Below are 22,756 nucleotides of genomic sequence, written 5' to 3'. Positions count from 1 at the left end.
ATGCATGGCACTAGAGAGTGGCCCTCTGAGGCCTAACCTTGGTACCCCATGCCCTGGGTAACTAAGTACCTTTTACTAGGGACTTATAGTGTTAGATAAAGGTGTGTCCAACGTGCCACTACAGCACAACAGTTTTAGGGAAAGAGCTCTGGCCCAGGGAAACTGGTTAGCAGGGGCCCTGGGCACTACAATTTCTAGGCTACATCATACATCAGACAAAAAGTTGGGGGCTAACCATGCCAAAAAGAGGCCATTTCTCACATTTCTCTGGCGGTTTGCAAAGCCTGGAGGTCCTCTGGGGTTTTTGTAGAGTTGCCTAGTTGTCCAGCAGCTCCTCAGTAGCGATTGTCGGGTCCTGGGTTCAGCAGGCAGGGCTTGGTACCTTTTCTTTGGTGCAGCAGGTCCAAAGTTCTTGTGCTTCAGATCTTCTTGGTGCTGATGTTCTTTTGTTCATCAAATCTGATTTCCTGGTCTAGGGATGCCCACTAAATACTATACTTAGGGGGCATTTTAGGGGAAACCTGGTAGTGACCAATGGGTCAACTACCATAGGGTAGTTACACCCACTAAGTGACCTCTTCCTGTGCAGAGGGGTTGCTTCCCTATACGTGGTTGGCTATTTTCCTTCCATCCAAGATGGAGGAAAATGAAATGGAATGTGTCCACCTCGCAGGCAACACCTTAGAGGTCGTGCATGCCAGATTGGGCTTTGTTCTGTGGCCCCAGATAACAATGGCTCTCTCCCCAGTGGTCCAGCATCCTGTCTGGTGGTGGCGGGCTGGTTGGTACCGGCCAGCAATCATGCCAGGGTAGTTAGCTTTTGCAGGGGCACCTCTAAGGTGACACCTGGGTACATTTTATAATAAATCCAACACTGGTACCAGTTTGGATTTATCATTCTGAGTTTTTGATGCCAAGCAACCCAGGGTTCAGAGTGCCCATCATGTAGCTGTGAATCTCGTGTTGACCAGTGTCTAGCACATGTATTAAAATGGCTACTCTGTCCACTCATTGTGCCCAAGGTTTGGTAAGGACACAGTGGGGGTATATTGCTCATGCAGCGATGCCCTCACATACAGTATGGTGCACCCTGCCTTAATGCTGGAAGCCCTGGCAAATGGATCACTTACCCATATTGTAGGCAGTGTGTAGATGGCAGGGCACACAGGCGGTGTGCCATGTCGAGTTTGCATTTTAGGATTGCACCAAGACACTTAGCCTACAAATGCAGTGCTGGGTGCAACTGGATGCATGGTCCTAGAGGGTGGCACAATCAGTGCTGCTGCCCTCAGGGGCCTAACCTAAGTACCCCATGTCGTGGGTACAGAAAGACTATTTAGTAGGGACTTATAGTCGAAGCTAAAGGTGTTGCCAATTACCTTTGCCATTTTTTAGGGAAAGAACACTGGCACTGGGAACCTGGGCCCGTATTTATACTTTTTGACGCTAAACTGCGCTAACGCAGTTTAGCGTCAAAAAGTTTTGCGCCGGCTAACGCCATTCTGAAGCGCCATGCGGGCGCCGTATTTATTGAATAGCGTTAGCCGGCGCTAGCAGACCGGCGCTGCCTGGTGTGCGTGGAAAAAAACCACGTACACCAGGCAGCGCCGGCGTTGGGGAAAATGGCGTTAGGGCGTCTTAAAATGGTGCAAGTCAGGTTGACGCCAAAAAATCGCCTCCACCCGATTTGCGCCATTTTTAACGACGCCCAGACGCCATTTACATGACTCCTGTCTTAGTAAAGACAGGAGTCATGCCCCCTTGCCCAATGGCCATGCCCAGGGGACTTATGTCCCCTGGGCATGGTCATTGGGCATTGAGGCATGTAGGGGGGCACAAATCAGGCCCCCCTATGCCAAAAAAAAATATTAAAAAAATAAAAAATTATACTTACCTGAACTTACCTGAATGTCCCTGGGATGGGTCCCTCCATCCTTGGGTGTCCTCCTGGGGTGGGCAAGGGTGGCAGGGGGGGTCCCTGGGGGCATGGGAGGCAGGTGTGGGCTCATTTTGAGCCCACAGGTCCCTTAACGCCTGCCCTGACCCAGGCGCTAAAATCCGGCGCAAATGCGGGGTTTTTTGCCCCGCCCACTCCCGGGCGTGATTTTTGCCCGGGAGTATAAATACGACGCATTTGCGTCGCAGTCAATTTTTTTAGACGGGAACGCCTACCTTGCATCTCATTAACGCAAGGAAGGCGTTCACGCAAAAAAATGACGCTCTTTCCTCATACTTTGGCGCTAGACGCGTCTAACGCCAAAGTATAAATATGGCGTTAGTTTTGCGCCGAATTTGCGTAGAAAAAAACGACGCAAATTCGGCGCAAACGGAGTATAAATATGCCCCCTGGTTAGCAGGATACCAGTGCACTCCAGCCCAAGTTGCATCCAGAAACCAGACAAAAAGTTTGTGTGAGGAGGGATACTGTAGCAAGATGCCAGTTCCCACATCCATTTGATTCCTTGCAGTAGTCCAATCAAACACTGGCTATCCATCTGAGAACTTCCAGATATTTTACAGTTGTCTCTGTTGCTAACTACAAACCATGTTGTTTCATACCTGTGACCTTTAGTATCATCATCACCACCACTGTAGGAAGCTGCCTGGTGTGTAGTGAGCACCTATGTTGTTATCACCTTATACCAGGTCCAGGTATCCCCTATTAGTGAAGTGTAGGCAGTGTTTAGAAAGCCAGGGCTATCTAGTGGTAGCTATGAATGAGCAGCCATGACTTATCTAGGAGACATGCACAGCTTATGCAATACCACTATAGTTACACAGCACTTACACACATGAAAGAACCACAGTGTTATAAAAATAAAGGTACTTTATTATGGTAGTACAAATACTAAAATACTGTATAGGCAATACCCCAATAAGTAAACATTATTACATACATAGTAAACATCAGTAAATAGCATAGAAAGCAATAGGCATTGGTAAACACAATAGAAAATAGTGAGGACCCTAGGGGAGGGCCAAACCATATACTAAAAAAGTGGAATGTGAAAGGCAGCCCCGCCCCCAAGGAAATGGAAGCAGTAGAGGGGTGCTGGGGGGGGGGATTAGGAACCCCAAGATGTGAGTAAGAGAGTGACTCCCAGCAACCAGGGAAGCAGAGGTAAGTACCTGGTTTTCCCCCAAACAAAAAGGAGGAATTTGGAAAAGGATTGTGCAAGACTCAGACAAGACTAGAAGAAACCAAAGGTGGATCCTGACAGAACAGGACCTGCAAAGGAAGGGGATCATGTCCAGTTCGAGTTGGAGTCTCCGGTTGTGGCAGGAGCCACTACTCACCTTCTGTGGATGGAGGACCAGGTGGACGGTGGACGAAGCCGGTCAGCAGTGCAGCACAGGAGCAGAAGAGGAGTTCCAGAAGTGATGCAAGTGATGTCCCACGTCGGCAGTCGTGATGCTGGAAAACCACCAACAAGTCTTGGCAAATGCAATAGATGGAGAAGAAGGTTTGCAAGGCTGAAGAGGACTAACAAGGTCCTGGAGACTCGACCAAAGGAGGAGAGTCCGAGGTGACCCTCGGCAGCTGGGAGAGTCACCAGAAGAGGAGGCAGCCCCCACAGGTGACCCACGGGCAGCAGGCACAGGAGTAGCAGTGAGGCCCACTCAGCACACCTGAAGAGGAGTTCCATGTCCCAGGCAGGAGACTACGCTTTGCAGAGAGGAGTGTTCGGGGAAGGCGGTACCCAGAGCCTGAAGATCCATTGGAGGAGGAACAAATAAGCCTTGGTAAATGCAAGAGTCGCAGTGCACAGGGGTACTGTCCTGCAAGGAGAGGCAAGGGCTTATTGTCTCCCAAATTGGTAGAGAGAACCAAGGGGACCACTCCTGACCACCACCTGTAATACAGGATTCATGCAGTTCGGGAGGAGAGAGGATCCACGCAGCCGGTTGTCGTTACAGTTGGTGCCTGCGGATGCAGGGGAGTGACTTCTTCACTCCAAGGGAGAGTCCTTCTTGCTTCTTTTGCAGGCTGAAGACTTGTCACCCTCAGAGGATGCACAGCCAGGGAAATGTTGCAGTTGCTGGAAGGAGCCGGAGAAACAATGATGCAAAGCGGAGTCATTGCTGGAGTTACAGATTGTCGGTTTCTGAAGGGTCCAGTTGCAGTCTCGGTGGCCAGAAGATGAAGTAAAATAGGCAGAGGAATCCGGCTGGAATCTAACATGTTAAATTTGAGGACCCACCAGAGAAGGAGCCCCGCAATAGCCTAGGAAGGGGGATTGGTCACCTAACAGGGTGACCACCTATCAGGAGGGGGCTGTGACGTCACCTGCCTGACCTGGCCACTCAGATGCTCCCAGGGGCATCTGCCCACCTTGGATTCAAGATGGCAGAATCAAGTGGTCACCTGGAGCAGCTCTGGGCACCACCCCTGGGGTGGTGATGGACAGGGGAGTGATCACTCCCCCTACCATTGTCCAGTTTCAAGCCAGAGCAGGGACCGGGGTCCCTGGCCTGGTGCAAACCTGTTTATGCAAGTAGGGCACCAAATGTGCCCTTCAAAGCATACTGGTGGCTTGGGGGAGACTACACCTATTTCCAAGGGAGAGGGTGTTACCTCCCTCTCCCACAGCAAATTATTTGTTCTGCCTTCCTCTGACTGAGATTGTTAAGCAGCAGGAGGGCAGAAACCTGTCTGAGGGGTGGCAGCCACGCGGGCTGCCCAAAAAACCCCAGCAGACTGGTAGAAGCAATACTGGGGGTCCTCTAAGGAGCCCCCACAGTGCATGGAACCATACAACCAATACTGGCAACAGTATTGGGGTATGATTCAGATATGTTTGATAACAAACATGCCCAGGTTCGGAATTACCATTATGTAGCTGGACACAGATAGTATGTGTCCAGTGCACTGGTAAAATGGCTTCCCTGCACTTACGAAGTCCAGTGTAATGGTGCTGGAGTTCGTAGGGGTACTTCTGCTCATGCAGGGGTGCCCTCACACACAGGTACCTGTACCCTGCCTCTGGGCTAGGAGGGCCTACCATATGGGTGACTTACAGTAACCTGATGCAGTGAACTGTAGTGAGAGGGTGCATACACCTTTTCTTGCAGGCTGCAATGGCAGCCCTGCAGACACATGTTGTACGGGTTCCTACGGGTGGCACAATACATGCTACAGCCCATGGGTACCCAAGTACTATATACTAGGGACTTATACAGGGGCACCAGTATGCCAATTGTGGGGTGTGCAAAGTACTAAGCAACTAAATTTAGAAGAAGAGAGCACAGGCACTGAGGTCCTGGTTAGCAGGATCCCAGTGAACACAGTTAAAACACACTGACAGCAGGCAAAAAGTGAGTGTAACTATGCCAAAAAAGGGGTACTTTCCTACAGCCACCCCCCCCACAGACTTCTACATATTCCTCGGTTTACAGTTTCCTTTATGAACAGTATTTGTAAAATAAACCATACCACTTATAAGTATTTCTAAATATTACAGTTTTCAAATACCATAAAATACGTTCCTCCTTTTAAAAAGAAAATGTGGGTTACTTTACTTTTTTTAAACAATACTTTACTAACAAACATTACCAAAGCCACCAGCTCGACAGCAGCATTACTAAGGCAAGACATATTGATTGGCCTTCCCAATGCTTGTTAGAACACGCAGCTTTTTAGGGTCGAGCTTGCATCGCATGCGCTTGCGCATGCGTTTTGCTTGCGAGACGCTTTAGGAGTCAGAAAAGGGCTCGGAGCCCCGCTCACATCACGTCAGTTGTCTTTCATTGGTTCATGGGCTTGCCTGTTAAAATCTGCTTGCTTTCATAAGTGGAAGGCATGCAAACGTCATGCCTCCTGTGGTTAGCCCTCCTCGAGTGCAGCGACCAATTACTGAAAACATGGGAGGCTTGCTGTTTCCAGTCCAATTTGTGGACTACTTTTTATCTTTTGTTCGCAGCACGATCTCGCTTGGCAGAAGTCGAGCGCTTTGCATAACATCGAGGATGTTACATAGTTAAATGCACTTTTGACGCTTACATAGATAATTGCACTTTTGCCGATAGGTTTCATTACGAGGGAACTGTAGCAGAGCGATCGCGCTGTTTTTTTCTTGCAATGTGGAAAGAAAAATCCGGTTGGGAGTTTACAACTGCTAATGGCTGTAACTCGGAGAAATGCGAGACCCTAGTGCATTACAAATGTTTGTTACAATCAGCGTTCAAGCCACCTGGCAAAAATACTAACAATGATTGATGTAGGAAGGCAAGTCTGCTCGAGAAAACACGAACGATTCCCTCTTTCCTAGTCAGCATTTAACAGTCACAGGAAGAAGCGAAAGGGGAACTTTTTGCAGCGTGGACGCTTCGCACTAGAGAAAGAAATATTCAGCAATTTTTCCGCAGGCACACGTGAATTCAGAAGTACTCTTCAGAAAACAGATCGAGGGAGGCAGACCACAACAACTTACACAACCTAGCTTGGGTTTGAAGCGTGGCATTCTGGGAGTGGTGGTTTTAGTGTTTGACATGGCGGGAAGCAGAATCGTAGAAAAAACTACATTTCCCAAGTATGCTTCGCTTTCTGTTTCCCAATACTAGGCTTCCAGGGAGCTGTGTCTTCTTCCTGTTTTCTTGGACAGTGAAGGGAGAATGCAGGGCTCCTGCAAGGGTATGTCAGCAGCTCGCAGCAGGTATGCGTCTTTGCAAGGACTTTATTTTATTTTCATATTTTTCTCACTTGTAGTTGATGATGAAAATGTTTTGTTCTGTATTCTAAGTTTGTCGTAGAGCAGTTGGGTAATTTAGGAGTAAACGGAAACATTTGGGAGACGAGAGAAAGTGCTATTTAACTGGGTTTGGACTGAGATGCAAAAACGCAAGCTGGAGACGACTAAGTGGTAACTTTTTATGAAACAGGGTTGCCTTTAAACAATATTTTTAACAACTTTATTTATTGATTTTACAACAACCTATGCAGTAAAATGGATTCAGAGCCACAGTAGACATGGTCGGGGGGTAGCAGAAATAGGTGCCCACAGAAGCGTAGCCCAGAATAAAAATCAGGGTACACTACAAAAATTGCCATTACAAGTTATAAAAAACAGTATCTAGACCACACAAAACAGCCTTTCAACAGTATTAGGACAGGTAGCAACTGAGCTTTGGGCGTTGGTGTGAACACCACCAGGAATTATAACAACATGAAAATAAAGATGAGATCAGGCAGTTAGAAGAGCAAGCATTACATAGGAAAGATTCCAATAAGCCTTTGTCTTCCGGCTTTCACCCGCAGGAACGATCGACTGTTTTCTTTATTGAATTACTTATGCCTGTTGCTTCGTGTCTTAATATTGTTTACATTAATGTCGTTGGGGTGAAAAGAAGGAGAGAAGACACCTTTTAAGAGGACTGGTAAAATATGGTTTGTAGCTCAGGCGCTAATGCTACTTGATATCAGTACTTACTTTTATGTGCATTAGTTTGCATTTCCAGATCTGCAGTTAAAGACCTAATGACAAACACAACAAGGGGTGTCCTTCGGCTCATTGTTGGCTATGATTTATGGTGACATATTCAATCCTGGACTCCATGTTAGTTCATCGTAGCCGTCAGACTGCCACACTGGTAATTATGGTCCTTTCTTTGACACGAAAATGCTAGTACATCTTGAGAATCTAATGATTTGGAATGAGATTATATTTTACTGCGTTAGAGCCAAAAGATAATCTAGATTTACTCAAAGTGAAGATCTGTGTCCCCAAATTTGAAGCACTCCTCCGTCTTTCTTGTCCCAGCCCTTTCTGTGTGAGATCTTATCCCCACTTGCCGAAATAGTTTACGTACCTAAGCAAACAAGATAATAGAATATATATGCGGATAACTTAGTTTTCCTATGGTCATCTTTCTAGAGAGGAAGCGCAGGAACCTCACTTCTTGTTTTTTATTTCTGAAAATATCAGGTTACCGTTCGGCTGAGGCTAGGTAATATAATTTTGCAAGTGCATCTGATGCTATTCGAATTTTGCAATAGCAAAATAATGTAATTATTGCCAAATATGTTCGACATCCTAGTCGTTGATTTTGCTGAGCAGGCCGCACTAATTGCAATGTGTTGGGAAGTGGATTATTGGTGAGGGCAGGTAAGTACCTACACTTAGCAATAGGCAACAAACCCCCAGTAGGTCCAGGGAAGGTCTCAAAAATTAATCCTAGCTCAACCCTTGGTAGCATTGCAACGAGAAGTTAGGCTTAATTTAGGAGACAAGTGTGTAAAGCATTTAATATCAACAACATAGTAAGTAAGTAAAACACACTAAAATCGATCACCAATTTATAAAAATAGATTCTATTTTTATCTTTTAAACGACACCAAAACAACAAAAATTCAAAAAAGGTAATTGGAGATACAAATTGTTAAAGATCAAATTATTTGTAGCGCCTAGAAATCAAAAACGCCACTCTGGACATCTGGTCGCACTCGACTGGGGTAAAGTCAAAAGTTAAGACCGACCGGCATGGAGCTCTGCTCGACTGCACTGAGCAGGAGGCCTCGGTTAAAGTTTTACCTTCACAGTAAGTCGTTTTCTTGAAGATTTTTCCTCAACCGGGACAAAGTCACAAGTTGAGGCCGACCTCAGTAGAGCTCGGATATGCTGAGTGGGAGGCCTCGGGTCATGTTTCCTACCATCAGACTTAAAAACTTTTTTGAGACAGAATTCTTTGTCCGGGATCAAGTTGAAAGTTGAAGCCAACCTGGATGGAGCCTTCCTCGGATACCCTGCGAGGAAGGTGTCAATCAAATGTTTACCTTTGGACTTGTAAACTTTTCTGGAGCTTTTCTTACCCGACGTCGGACAACCCTCTACAGCAGACCAATTACGATGCAAGGAATTGCCTTTCCACAAGTCCCTGGTCAAATCCTGAAAGTATGGGGTTCCGGAGCATTTCAGCAGGGTGAACCTGCAAGTCAGGCCGGGTTGCGGTCGACGTTGGCCAGCTTGACTCACGACTTTGGGTTGGTCTACTTATGAAGCTTTTTTCAAAAGTTGTTCCAAAATTCTGGATCTTCTTCCAGAAGTACTTTTAAGGTCCTTCAGGTGTCTGCTACTCACCCCAAGGTTCCTGAAGCTCTGAGTTGCTCCTTGGGGGTTTGGACTCCAACACCCAGAATGCACCTTGTCCAATTCCTAAAATGGCCACTGGTCAGCTGGGCTATTTTTACAGGACTTGATGCAGGGGACTTTGGTCAGCCTCTTTCTGCCTATATCTTACATGGAGTTCCTTCTTGAGGTTGTAGAAGTAAGGCAAAGTCCTGTTCTTGATGAAGCCCAAAGTTTGCAGCTGGTGCAGTCCTTCTGAGTGCAGTGTCTAGGTGCAGGCCCGGGTCCAGCTGGGCAGTCCTTCTTTCTGTCTTGTTCCAGTAGGGATTTGAAGTGAGGTGCAGCTCTGCCATATTTATCCTTGCTCCTGGGATGCAAAGCAGGGGGGTACCCTCCAATCACAGGCAGGCCACCACCCTCTTGACTGACCACTTCCTGGGAATTGTGGCAAAAATCAATCCCAGGGAGCAACAGTACTCCATAATCCAAGATGGCAAAAATTCAGTTTTAGATTTTAGATCTGGCTGAGCCCACCCACTGATGTGACTAAAAGTCCCTTAACACACCCTTTTCCAGCCCTCTCTTAATCTAACCAGGGGACACCTGGCTGTCTGGGGCTGCAGGAAATGGGAGAGGTCCAGTTGCTGGCCCAAATGTCCTTCCCTCCTTTGAAGTCCTGTTTGGCTGCTCTCCCTTCATCCTGTTCTACCATCTGTAGAGGCAGATCTCCTCCCACCAGATGCTCCCTTTGTTTCAGCTCAGTCCACTACACACCTCATTAAGGCAGCCTGGCTCAGGCTGACAGAGGCTGACCAATCGGAGAAGGGCACTGCAGAGCTTAAGTTGGTAACTTTTAGCAAGAGTTCTAAATCTTTCCCTGTTAAAGTTATATTAAATTCAACAGTGGCACGTTGTTGGATTTATTATAACTGTTAATTTGTTACTAAAATTGCTGTATTTCGCTCCTTCCTATGGAAAAGAAGACTTTTTTTGCTATAAAATAAAGTCTCTCCATGTTAGCCTGTCGAGACCAATCACTGCAATGGGGGGGGGAAATGATTTTGGCTATTTTTCCCTCACCAGGGCTTATAAAATATATTTTATAAAGTCCTGGCTTATAGTTAAACTGCCCCCAACCCTGGGGACACTTAGTTGTGACCTATATGTAAGAATAAGGAAGCTTAGGACTTTGGAAGTACTTGAAATTCCCAAATCGAATTTGGGGTTAACTTTGACTTAAAATCAGCCAGCAAGGCAGGCCTGCTTTGAGAATGACACTGGGCACCACAGCAGTGCACCTAGGGGTGTACTATCTGTCCTGGGGTCCCTAAACCTACATGCCCTATCATATACTAGGGACTTATAGGTAGGTTGGTCCAGCCAATTATAATTAGCCTAATTTGCATATTGCATTTTACAAAGAGCACTGGCCCTGGGACTGGTTAGCAGTGACTAGGGCACAGTCATAGTCAGTAACCACCAGTATCAGTCAAAAAGTTTGGGGGTGACCAGGGCAAAAAGAAGGACTTTCCTATATAATGGCAATCCTTAACAATCTGCTTCAACTTTCTGGGTCGTGAAAGAGTCTTCTCTATACTCTTCCAAGCTTCTACGCTGCAGTTTACTGTATGAGGCTTTGATATTAGGTTGCTGTGCTGCGCTTTGTGCGGGAAGTTGCAGGCAACCAAGTATATTTAAAATGTAAGCCTACTTTAATTTTAGCTTTCTATGCAAATGAAGATTGCTTGCTTGGATTACCTAATTTCTGTTCATTTTAGATTGTGATGAAGCACAAAGTGCAAGCCAAGAGGTGCCATTTCAGGTGGATCCTGTTTTGGTGGAGGTAGAACCTGAAGTTCAGGCTGCCTTCCATGATGTAATCACATCAAATTCTGTCTAGCAAATGACTGAGAGTGGTAGAGGCGGCCTCTGCAGCAAGAGCGTCGCCTCCATCTTCTGAAGCCCCAAAGCTGATGGTAACTCCTGATGATACCATGATGAATTATTGTGAGGGAGAAGATTAGTTTCATGAGCGTTTTGCTCAAGGTCCCAGGCTGACTGAGGTGCTTCACCATCTGAGAGACAATTCTTGCTTTGTAAGAGGAGAGTCTTCTATTACATACAGCAGTGAGTAATGAATGGAAGGACATTGAAAAATAATCTTTACCAAGATTTGTGTCCAAATCCTATCCTCGCCACAAGTTTCTGTAGGAATTTCCACAAATGTTTAAGGTAGGTTAGTTAATGGCAGGATTGTCTTCCCTAAAGGTAATCATTTCGGAGGAAGCAAACCCTTCAGATATGATTGATAGGAAGATGGAGGCAGTAGTTGTTAAAAGAGCCTACGCTGCTTCAAACCTTTCAGTCAGAACCAGTACATATTCTCACTGTACTATCCAGTCATTGTTGACAGACTTCAAAATATAGGTCAATTAGATTCAGTAAGGCTTGGATTTTGTGGACACTCTCTATGATGGAACAGCTGGTGCAGTTCCCTTTAGCATCATTTGATGTGCTTAGAGCAACTGCTGCTCCAACAGGAGCAAGCATCAGTTGTAGCCAAGAAATGGGTTTGTATGCAGTTGTGGAAAGCTAATGCATCCAAAAAGACAATGTCGTTGCCACGTTGCTGAATCCAGACTGTTCAGCCAAGAACTGGAAGAGATGGTTAAGGGGGTCAACAGAGGATAGAAAGCTTCTAAAATCAGTGAAGAAAAAGGAAGAGGATTTGGATTCAATAGGTTATTCAATCCTTCTGCAGCAACTAGGAATATTCAGCCTTTTTGGGACGAGGGGTTGTGGCTGGGAGGCCCCTGTATCCAACAAGTCCTGGTTTCAATCAGCAACCCCAACTACCCCTCCTTAACCTCCAATGTCTGACTATCAAGGGGATTGTCCCCTGAACCAGTTGACTTATTTTGCATCATTCTGGCAGATGACAGTTCCAGACAGAAGGGTGGTAGAGTTAGTCTAGCAGTAACATTGACTGGGTATTCCCCAGTTCCATCTTGTGTTTACTACAGAATTTGTCTGGGGAATTGGGACCTTGTAGATTTCAAAAAAGGTCATCAAGGGTATCCCATAACAGAGGTTCAGAATGATGACTTTACAAGCCATTTTTCCACTAGAAAAGAAAATAGACTTTCTCTTGTCTCTTCTACATACTTAAGATATGCTTACCTGTGCATTCTGATGAATTAGAACTGCCAGAGTTACCTATGTGTCTGCATGAAGAACAAGCATTTTCAGTTAAAAGTTCTACTGATGGGCTTGCTTGGGCTCCAAGTGTCTTAACAAAACCTCCGGCATCCATGGTTGCTAAAATTCATTCTGAAGGAATTGGTTTTCCTATTATTAGATGATTGGCTCATTGAAACATCTTTTCATAAGGAAAAAGAAATGTTGTATGCATTCTCTGAAGTTCGTATGAGTTTGGGCTTTCTGATAAGTGTGGAAAAGTCCAACCACATTACTTTTCAGCCTCTCCAATTCTTCAGAAACAAGTTCAGCACCACTCTAGGTAAAGTCTTTTGCCAGAGAACAGGAAGCTTAAAATGTATTACCTCCTAAGGAACCTGTTGTTGAAGTCTTTAGACATTGCCAGTGGTTGTCACTTTTATTCTCTGGTTCATCATCTTTTGGCCCACTGGATGCCTGCATCCCAGGATTACAATGTTTTGGTCCTTATTCAGATCAAGATTACACAGAAGCGCCAGTGGTGGATTCATTCAGAGTCACTAAACAGGAATTGGTTGTATCCCACAGTCACTCCAAAATTGATTTCTACAGATGCCAGTGGGGCAAATTGAGCAGCAACATTCGAGGGCAGAGTAGTCTAGAGCAAGTGGGAATTAATTCACTGCTCAAAATTATCAAATTCAACAGAATTGAAGGCAATCCAGTGAACGTTTTTAATGCTCTTATTATAGTTAATTTTTAATAACAAAGATACACATATCAGCAGAGCAGCAAGTCAAATACCCATTAGCAATATGGCATGTGTCATGTTGAAGTAGCATTTACCGGTCAGTTAACATCACATTTGGGTGGCAGTCTAGTGTGACTGAGCCTCGCTGTTTTGTATAATTGTACTGGATTGTACACACCATCGGGATCATCATATCCATTCATAATATCATCACATCCTATAACCCATAGCTGTAGAAGCTATGGATGATAAGGTATGGTGGCAGTAACATTTTGTGTGTATGAAGTTATGTTTGTGTCTTGTAAAGCATCTCTCCGTTTATAAATAAACGCAGCAGGCCCCAAATGTCTTTAGGCCTGAAGGTGTAGTGCTGCATAGTCCTCTGCTCTTTCATTGCACCTTGTCATGTCGCACAACCAGCCATTTATCCTGGGTATTGTATCTCCATGCCAGTGTATCGCTATTTGTCATTTAGCTAAAAGTAGGGCTATCACTGTGAATGTTATTGAACTTGCTGGAATATCTGGTACTCAACCCAGCAAGGCAGTCATTACGTTGGGAATCACACTATGGCCAGTTAATTGTCATATGTGCTCAAACACTACCCCCCCACCCCCCCAAATCAGTGTATTGGGGTCCAGAACCAGGCCAAAAATGCCATGTCTGCTTGCTCAGTGTTGCATTATGGGCATCAGTGCGTGCTATGTGGATCTATTTTGTGTTGTTTGATTGCCGTGCTGTGCGCCCTGCATAGCAGTTTGTAATGAAGCAGCATATGTCTGAGGTTTATGGAAACCATTTTTGTTTTGTGACAGCAGTAAGTCCAAATTCTTTCTGTGATGGCTATCCCTAAATCAGCTTCCCAAGCCTGTCTGTGGCATTGTGCCCCAGTCTGTTACTTACTAGATATCAAGCTATATAGCCTCAAGACCCACCTCATCCCATCTGAGGACTTAATCAATTGTCAGGGGTGAGAAATCTTGCAACTCCTTCAGGAATTAGGACTTTTTTTGTGGGCCGTATGCCTGAATGTATGATAAGTAAAGGCTTCCTTTGGTGTGGAGGTTGGTGACCCACTTCTCTGCTGGAATTCTAGAAATTCACTCTTTTTTGAGAGATGTCCCATTTCTGTTATATGTGTTCTTTTAAGAAAGTTTGTAACACCTTTTTTCCTCATCAGCTGTAATGTTGGATTGATGATTATCTGTATTGCCAGGGAGTATAGGAAGCAGGTTTGAGTTTATCTCCGTGCATTTTCATTCCCACCATGTTGTAGCCACTGGGTTAACACAGTGTCGGGGTGTGGGAGGCCAGCCAGCAGCAAGGTTTACAGTGGTTTTGGGATCATTCACTCCATATCTAGGATCAGATAGGGGATGCGCCTGTCAGAGTGTAACAGGAGCGGCTGTAGTTGCATTGCACCACAACATAACAAATCTCAAGGTTGAATAACTCAAAGCCACTCCTCCCGTATGGTAGTGTCATTGTGCCAAAGTGTATTCTCAGTGTTTTGCCTGCCCAAATGAATCTGTGAGGTGTGTTTTTAACGTATAGTAAAAGGCTTTATTTAGTGTAACTGGAATAGTGGTAAAAAAAATATGCAAATTTGGAAAGCACAGTCATTTTGATAATTGTCATGTGTCCCATGATTGATAGTGGCAATTTGATCCATGACTGCACCTGATGTGACAGTTTGTCTATTGCTGGGCCATAGTTCAGTCGAATTAGCTCACTGGAAACCCTGTTTAGGGTCACTTCCAAATATAGGAAATTGTAGTGGTGGGCATCTGGTGGAGTCCATCAAAGGGAATAGCTCACTTCTATGTCCGTTAATGTTTATCCCAGCGATCCCACTAAATTTAATTATTTCTCGAATCAATGACAGAAAGTTGACCACAGGGTCTCGGATGAGTAAGAGACTGTCGTTGGCATGTATGGAATGCAAGATTTGTCCTCTGGTTAATTGGAGACCTCTGTGCATGTGCCTGACTCGAAGGTGTCGAGGCAGAGGGTTGAGTGGACGCATAAACAAGAGTGGGGATAGTGAGCAGCCTTGTATATGGAGAATGACTCAGACACTTGATCACTAGCTCAAACTCATGCCATGGGGTCAGTGTACAGCAGCTTTATCACTTGTGCAAAACATGCTGGGATGCCAAGCCTCATAATAGTCTCCAAAAGGAAAGGCCATTCCAGTAAATGAAAAGCTTTAGTTTTTGGCTTTCAGGAGGGCAACAGCCAGTTCTGTGTCTGCTATGCAGGTTCAAAGTGGTGGATCTATGTGGAATAAAGCCGACATTTCCTTGGTAGATTACCTGTTCTATCAATCAAATAGTCAGTTAGATGGAACCTTAACAAGTATATTGAGAAGAGTTAGTGGGCGGTATGAGGTGTAGTTGCTGGGTTCCTTCCTTTGCTTGGAGAGAACTGTGATGATGGCGTCTCTCAATTTAGCAGGAGTTTTCTCCCGAGTGCTTCTTTGTATACCTTCATCAGGCAGGGCACTAGGAGATAAATGTATGCATTGTAGAACTCTAAAGGTAGGCCCTGCCACCACGAGCCTGTCTAACCCTGTTCTAATTTTGATGGCATGTATCTGCTCATTCAAAAAATGCATGTGATAGTCCTCAAGGTAGACCAAAGCCACCTCCTAGAGGCAGTCTCAGATCGCATCTTGTCTGTCCCCCAATTTGAAGTATGACAGGTGTGTCTACGATGTCTTCACTAGTTGCGACAACTTTCCTGGCTATGCTCTCGTCTTAGCAAATAGGCCACTGTCAAACTTCGCCTTTCCCCTTCTCCATGTTGGTGGGCTCAGGAATTTTTCCCCATGTATAATATTTCTCCAGCCACCAGATCTGTGTGTTTCTTTAAAAGTTTGTTTCAGATAGCTGTCAAATGTGATCAAGGATGCTTTGATCACTCTTGCTCTTGTTCTGTGGCGTTGATTTGGACTCTGATGTCACTAAGTATACACACCCATTTAGACAGAACTATGCCCATTATATAGACTTAAAAACGTCCCAGTGTCGAGGGCTCCTGCATAGTGCCCTCATCCAAGTCGAAGTAATCTACTATAGCAGTGCAAATTTAGTCTTGGGAGACCTGTTTTTGCAGCACCTCTGAGGCTGAGGGATAGACAGCTCGAGGAGCAATAGGGAGTGGTCAGAAACGTCCCCTAGGCATGTAGTCTACGTCATTAACCAGGTGCTAGTATCTCTAGTGAGTAGCCAATAGTCCATCCTAGACAATGTATTGTGGGGGTGTGAATAATAAGAGAAGGCCTGTTTAGTTGGGTTGTTGCTGCGCCATAGCTCATAGAGATCACACATCTCCATGACCTATCCCAGTGCATCAGTGGTCATGAGTCTATGGGCATCTGGCGGCCTGCTACAATCTAAAGCTGTGTCTAGTGCAAAATTGATATCTTCTCCCCACAAGATCTTCCCAGAGTCCACATTGTGGAGCATTGAGTACACCTCTCAATAAAAAATCAGGGGTCAGTTAAGGGGCCATATATGGCTACCTGTAATACCTTTTGGCTGCATAGCAGACCCTCCAAGGCAGTATAGTAGTCTTCACAGTTTGTGAATTGTTTTAGCAATCAGAAGTCTAAAATACATGCCACCCCTAGAGAAGTAACTTTAGGATGAGTAGTATCTATGGATGCCCCAGCACAGAGCAAAAGTGTTGGGTGACACTGGTGAGATTTGGGTTTCCTGCAGCATCGCCAAATCTGTTGCGTGTCTTGTCAAGTTATGGTAAGACCCTCCATGTTTTTTGGAGGTTATTTACACTGCTTTAGCTTAGTATTGTGAGGCATTATCATTTGATCATGTTATGCCTGCTTGTCCTATCTTGAGAATCCACATGTGCCATGCATGTGATAAAAAACCTGTTGACCTGTGCACTAATAATACACGTGTGTATGTGGTCTCAAATCTCTCCCTTCCACCCGCACTAGTTTCTCCAGCATTTGGTGCTATATAACCCAACAAATCTCGAGCAGACCAAATTAAGCTTAGAGTGGTGATACACCCCATGGTGTGTGCCATAGGTGGAACACAAAGTGCAGTTCTAGGAATTAGCACACTATGAGTTCAGTATACTGATTGTGCCGTACATTGCTGGTAAGTAGCGGACCCATAGCGACTGAGATTGGTATATGGTCCTGGGGGCTTGCACAAGGTCTGGCCACAGTGGAGGGGTGGGGGGGCGATGGACTTGAGTCTCTGTATGATATCAAACCACTCCTCCAACATAGGAAAAACCATTGGATATGGACTACTCTTGGAATTTTTTATTTAACAACACAAAAGGATGATGGATGGAGTGCTAAAATGTTTCAGACACTCAGCCCAGTCAAAGATCTGGGTGTAATCCATTGTTATTTTGCTCACCATGCCACCCTAGTTTAGACACAGTCATATGCAAATCAGTATTGACCCTTTTCCCTATGGGAACAGTCCAGCCTAAACTGCTAGGCCAGGTCCTCCCTGGACCAAAAACAAGCATCCTGGGACCGGTTTTTGGGTACCACCCCCTCATCAGCCAGGCTAGCTTAAATCCAGTGGCACAGTGACCACTTCTGACATACGCATTGCTTAGGACCTGGTTCTGCCAGTGAACTTTCCTTCTTCTTTCCAGGAGGAAAAAGCCTACACACCCTGGATGTTCTCAGATCGTATTCCGTTTCTGTGGAAGAACTATTTTATTCTTAAGAGTGGAGTTTTTATTTGTGACATTTAGACTATCGGGATATGGTCGGCTTGCTTCTGTATCATCACTGAGCAGATGGCTCAAACAAATTATTTTCCTCGTGAATGAGGAGGTTCAGTTTTTTACCAGAGAGTGTTCTGAAAATATCAACAGGAGGCATGACTATTTCCTGGGAATACGCTAAAAGATGCTTCTGTGAGGGATGTGTAGATGAACCCCACTCTGGCTTTTCCACACACATTCATGAACTGTATCCATCTCCATGTGGGAGGTGGGGTATCATCTGAATTTGGTGAACTGGTTCTAAATGCAGTTATGTATGATAATTAATATCGCTCTAAAAGAAATTACAAATTGTTTTAGAATATTTAATGTCCATGTTATTGCTTTCACTGCTTGGGGATGTTCTCACTCCGTACAAGTGTGACGAGGAAAACAAATGAGGCGATAATGGCCCAGTTCAGACATGCATACACACATTAACACATTCATGCACACACGCAGACAACACCCACTCACACAGGCACAAACATCAACCCCCACCCTCCCAACCCACTCCCCCGTCGGACATTCGACTTACCTGGTCTGGGAAGGAGGTCATCCGGCAGGGAACAGGCGCTTCACCTCTGGCAGCTCCCCGCCATCAGGACACTGCCAGGCTGTATTATTGCACATAATACGGCGGGCGGAGTCCTTCTGGTGGGGCGGGGCCAGTGGTGGAACTGCCCCAGCGCCTCGGTCCACCAGCACGACTACTGCTGGATTTCCACCCAAAATGCGGCGGAAATCCAGCAGTACCTGTAATATGGTGGGCGGAAGGTGGTCTTCTGGAGCCCATGGCTTTGGCGGTCTTTGAAAAACACTGCCAAGGCCTTTGTCATCAATAAAATGTGACAAGCACTTATCACACTCATACCCATCGCCGCTGCTAGGGCCTGATGGCCATGGTTCTTCCTCTTTCTTGAAAAGCCCATTGTTCACTCTCACTAGAAACTACAGCTGCAGTAAGACTAGCTAACGCAACACAGGGCGAGCTGTATCATCCATGTCCCAAGTCTATGAACCTTGTGGTTTGGCACATAAAATCAAGAATTTGGGTATTTGCAACTTCCAGAAATGTGTGTACATATCCTGAAAGAAGCTAGACAAGTTAGTGCTTGTGAATGCTACGTGGTCTAACACAAGTTCTTTCTTTATTGTAATAATATGAACATACAGCCTTTACAGGCCACAGCACAAAACAATGTTTGCTACTTACTACATTTACAGATGCCATGGCTAGCCTACTCTTCCATTAGAGTTTATCTAGCAGCAGTGGCTTCTCATCTTTAAAACGGTCAGTTTCTGTCCATTTATAAAATACCTGTCATTAAAATTGTCACAGGAAGTTCGACATAACCCAAACCACTGGGGTATTAAATAGAAGGATTTATTGTTTGTATTATACAACGGGTATAACAAAGCACCCAACTTCTTTCTTAGGGTTCTCTTGAACATGGCTTTCAGCCTTCCTCAAGTTCTCCTTTTGGGAAGTTTTATTGACAGTTAGACCTCACCCTCGTGGCGGGGAAAAACAAAAGGAGGCCTTAAGTACTGGTCAGGCTAGAAATTGGAACCCGTCACCAGAGTCAAAGGCCAATGTCCTAAACCTAACACCAAAGGATTGTCAGTGTTAGATCCTATGTAAAGAAAGAATCAGCCAAAACCAATTACCGTCAAGCAAAGTTCACCGCGGACTGGTACAAGCAGTTGGGTAAGGTAAAACAAATCACCCATGCAGATGTGAAGGTAGAGCCTCTAATTGCAATCAAAATGCTCTCACCTGTGATAATACAACACAGAGAACACATGGGCCCCTCACATGCCCAACAGGTGCTCCCCACAAAACCTTTTACATTCCCACCAAGTAGCTCCTTGTCACCTCCTACCAAACCAGTGCTTGCACCCCCACCATGGTTATTTACCTGAGGCCACAACTCTTTCCAAGAGCCGAAGTGGCCTTGTCCATCTCGCTCTCCCTGGGGTACTTAAGATGCTGTCCTCTCCTTCCTGAAGGCACTCGTCCTTCCTCGGCATCACCGCCGAGGCTCGTCTCCATGAGGGCGAGATGTCCACTGCTGCTGCTCGGCCTTATTTCTCCCTCTGGTACTCTCGCTCTCGTCGCTGAAGCCGTCCTGCTTCCCTTCAGCGCTGGCTCTGTCTTCATCTCGGCATAGTTCTCCATTTCTCTCTTCTCCCACTAGTACCGCTTCCTGCCTTCCTCCGTTGCGCCCACCCTTGGCCACCTCAACCCACCTATTAGATGGTGTTGGCGATTAAGGGGGCATGGTCTGGAGAACGACTAGCAAGCTTGTTGAGGTGTCTGTCTTGCCCCTGGGTTCCCAACCAGAGGCAACCACAATCGAGTTTCTGACATCCTGGCCTCAAACATATTCATAAAAGAGTCATTCAATTAGGTTACTTCATGGAAACTTCAAATTGGCCTTTCTAAACTAATAGTACCTCTGTTGGAGCCTCTCCATTTATATCCACTGCTGTTTCTCTCATGGAAATGGAATCTCTTGGTTACAATCACTTCCCTTTGCAGTGTAAGTCAATGTCAAGCTTTGACAGTTGAGGAACTGTGCATTCAGGTGCCTAAGGACCGTTGGGTCCTAGGGACCCACACCAGTTTCCTGTATACTTCTCTCTCCTTCTCATGGCCAGCTATTGATATGCCTTCCTTTTTTTCTATTCTCAAAGTCTAAAATGGAAAGGGTATTATACACATCAGGCCTCGAAAAGTCTACTGGCCCACTCTATGGCGAGTCATATTTTATGAGGTCGAGCTATTTTTATAACCTATTCAACCCTTCTGGCGGGTTGACAAAGAACAGGTGTTCTGTTCAGTCAGAAGTGAAGGAGGCCTTTAAATCTTATACTTGTCACATTTGCTCTGTGTTCATAGGTCAAAAGTCAGTTTGTCTTACAATTAATTTTCCTTCCGACTGCAGATTTCCAGCTTTCGTTTAAATTGCTAAGTCAACTGTACAAACATTTCAAAATACATTTCAGTAGTTGTGAAAGCCTGTTGTTTGTACTTCTGTGTGATATACAAATATTTTTATAGGATGCAAACTAATCAGAACACTTTACTCGGTGATGTGCAAAGAATAAATGTTTTGTGAAACCCGATTTTTACAGATTTGTTAATACATTATATATTTTTTTATCAGGAAAGCTGCAAGTTAGTGGGAAGGTTTTTGGACATTTCTTGGAAATGTTCTCTCTGTAAATGACAAAATGAAGTCACATCATGCTTTAGTGATATATTTATTAGAAGTGAGTGTTTAAACATAAACCTAGAAACACTCCTGCCCTGGTAGAAGTGCTATTAGTAAGAGGCAAGTAATGGATCATGTCCCCCATATATGTGGGCTAGATTCTCCTCGCACATGGTGCAAGCATTTAGTCCATTTAATCAAACAAATATGTTTTTTTGTACAGGCAGAAATGCTGAGCTCACATATTTGAAGGTACATTCAGATGTGAAAATGAATAAAAAGGCGACTCTGTAAAGTAAAATATTTGCCTAGGATCACACAAATTGAGACCCATTCATGGGTCAAGTACATTATGGTTGAGCAAATTATTCAAGTTACTAGACCTGCAGGTCTAGTAACATTTTTAGGATTTTTTGAGGCCTGCTCAAGCGCTGTTAAGAGACCTCTTGTGCACTGTAATGATGCTACAAAGTCTCTTAGAAAGACCGAACCACTGATTGTTTCTTTTACACAAATCCACGTGGGCAAACCCCTTTCAAAGTCTAATCACAAAACATTGCACCATATTGCCAAATATTTCTGGAATAATTGTTTCTTAGTTAACCATTGAGAAATCCATGTCCATATTTCCTCGTGTGAACTTATATATTCATAAGTTTCTATTTAACTTTAATTTTTCATATAAAATATAAAAGACTTCTTGCCACGTGTTTCATTCCAAAGGAGTTTGCCCAAGTAACTTCCCCAGGGACTGAGTCTATATTCTAATCAATGTGTGTAAACTAAAATCAAGTAGAATACTGAAAAAACACATTCTAAAGGAAACTGACAAAATGATCCTAATATGTCATGTGTTTAAAAAAATTAAATATGAATGTATTTAAGTGCTCTTCAAAAAGGCTACCAAGTAGCAATAGAAGGGCGATAAGATGAAACTGGGCAAAACAGTACAGTGAGACTCTGATATTAGTGAAAAGTTAGCCAACAACAAAGTAACTTTAAAAGCAAATCGGGGTGAGGAAGGAGCAGTCCTTGGTTCATTTGAATTGGTGTTCTGGGAGGTTGTGACTACATTGTCAACAAGAAAACTGTTCATGGGAAGGAGCATGAGCAAACATTCAAATTGGTTCGACATGTAATGTTGGGAGGGGACAAAAAGTTTCTATCACTTGCCTTGGCATATTGCCAGTCATCAGATAGTGCATAAGTTCTCTTCCTGGAATTAAGTAGCAAGAAAAAGCTTACTTCCCAAACCAAGCTATGGAGTGAGGTTCATAACGCTACAAAAGATTTTCGGCTATGGTATCTTGCGGTTATAATGGGAAGGGGCAGCTCTTCCAACCAGTGTGTTCCAAAAACTATGCAGCAGGGCAACACGCTGTTTTAAATATTACACTGCATAAGGAATCAAAATCGGCTCCCGTAGCTGATGTGGTTATACTACTTCCTCAGGTGGTGAATCATTAAAGCTGAGAAGGCTGACAAAGCCCCTGGTTCAGACTTGGATTTGTGAGTACAGCAAATACTTAGCACATCTCCTGGATTAGCCTAACTGCTCGATCAGCTACCTTAAAAATTGGAGCATTAGGTTGTCTAATTTTTACCTCTGAAAACCACTGTGTGGTTGCCTGGACCCCCTGCATAGAGTGCCTAGTTTTGCACACTACATAGAGGGCCATCCTCCGACATTTAGTGTATCAATGGTGGGATAAAGACTATCTGTTTGCTGACACCACTTTTCAACCGTGTGGACAGACGTATAACCTTCTAAATTGTCGTTAGAT

At 44.7% G+C, this 22,756-nt stretch overlaps 1 protein-coding gene across 1 annotated transcript in view; it reads left to right on the top strand.

The window, feature by feature from the left end:
* Positions 1-6,557: 6,557 nt before the first annotated feature.
* Positions 6,558-22,756, top strand: part of SLC38A9 (solute carrier family 38 member 9) — a 405,919-nt gene continuing 389,720 nt past the window's right edge. Inside the window, 1 exon segment of the mRNA XM_069222157.1 lies at positions 6,558-6,653. The gene's annotated coding sequence lies outside the window, so the exon portion shown is untranslated.

Source organism: Pleurodeles waltl, chromosome 1_1 (genome assembly GCF_031143425.1).
Source record: "Pleurodeles waltl isolate 20211129_DDA chromosome 1_1, aPleWal1.hap1.20221129, whole genome shotgun sequence".
NCBI classification, from domain to species: Eukaryota; Metazoa; Chordata; class Amphibia; order Caudata; family Salamandridae; genus Pleurodeles; species Pleurodeles waltl.
The sequence above is the reverse complement of the archived record's forward strand: the minus strand, read 5'-3'. Positions and strand labels throughout refer to the sequence as shown.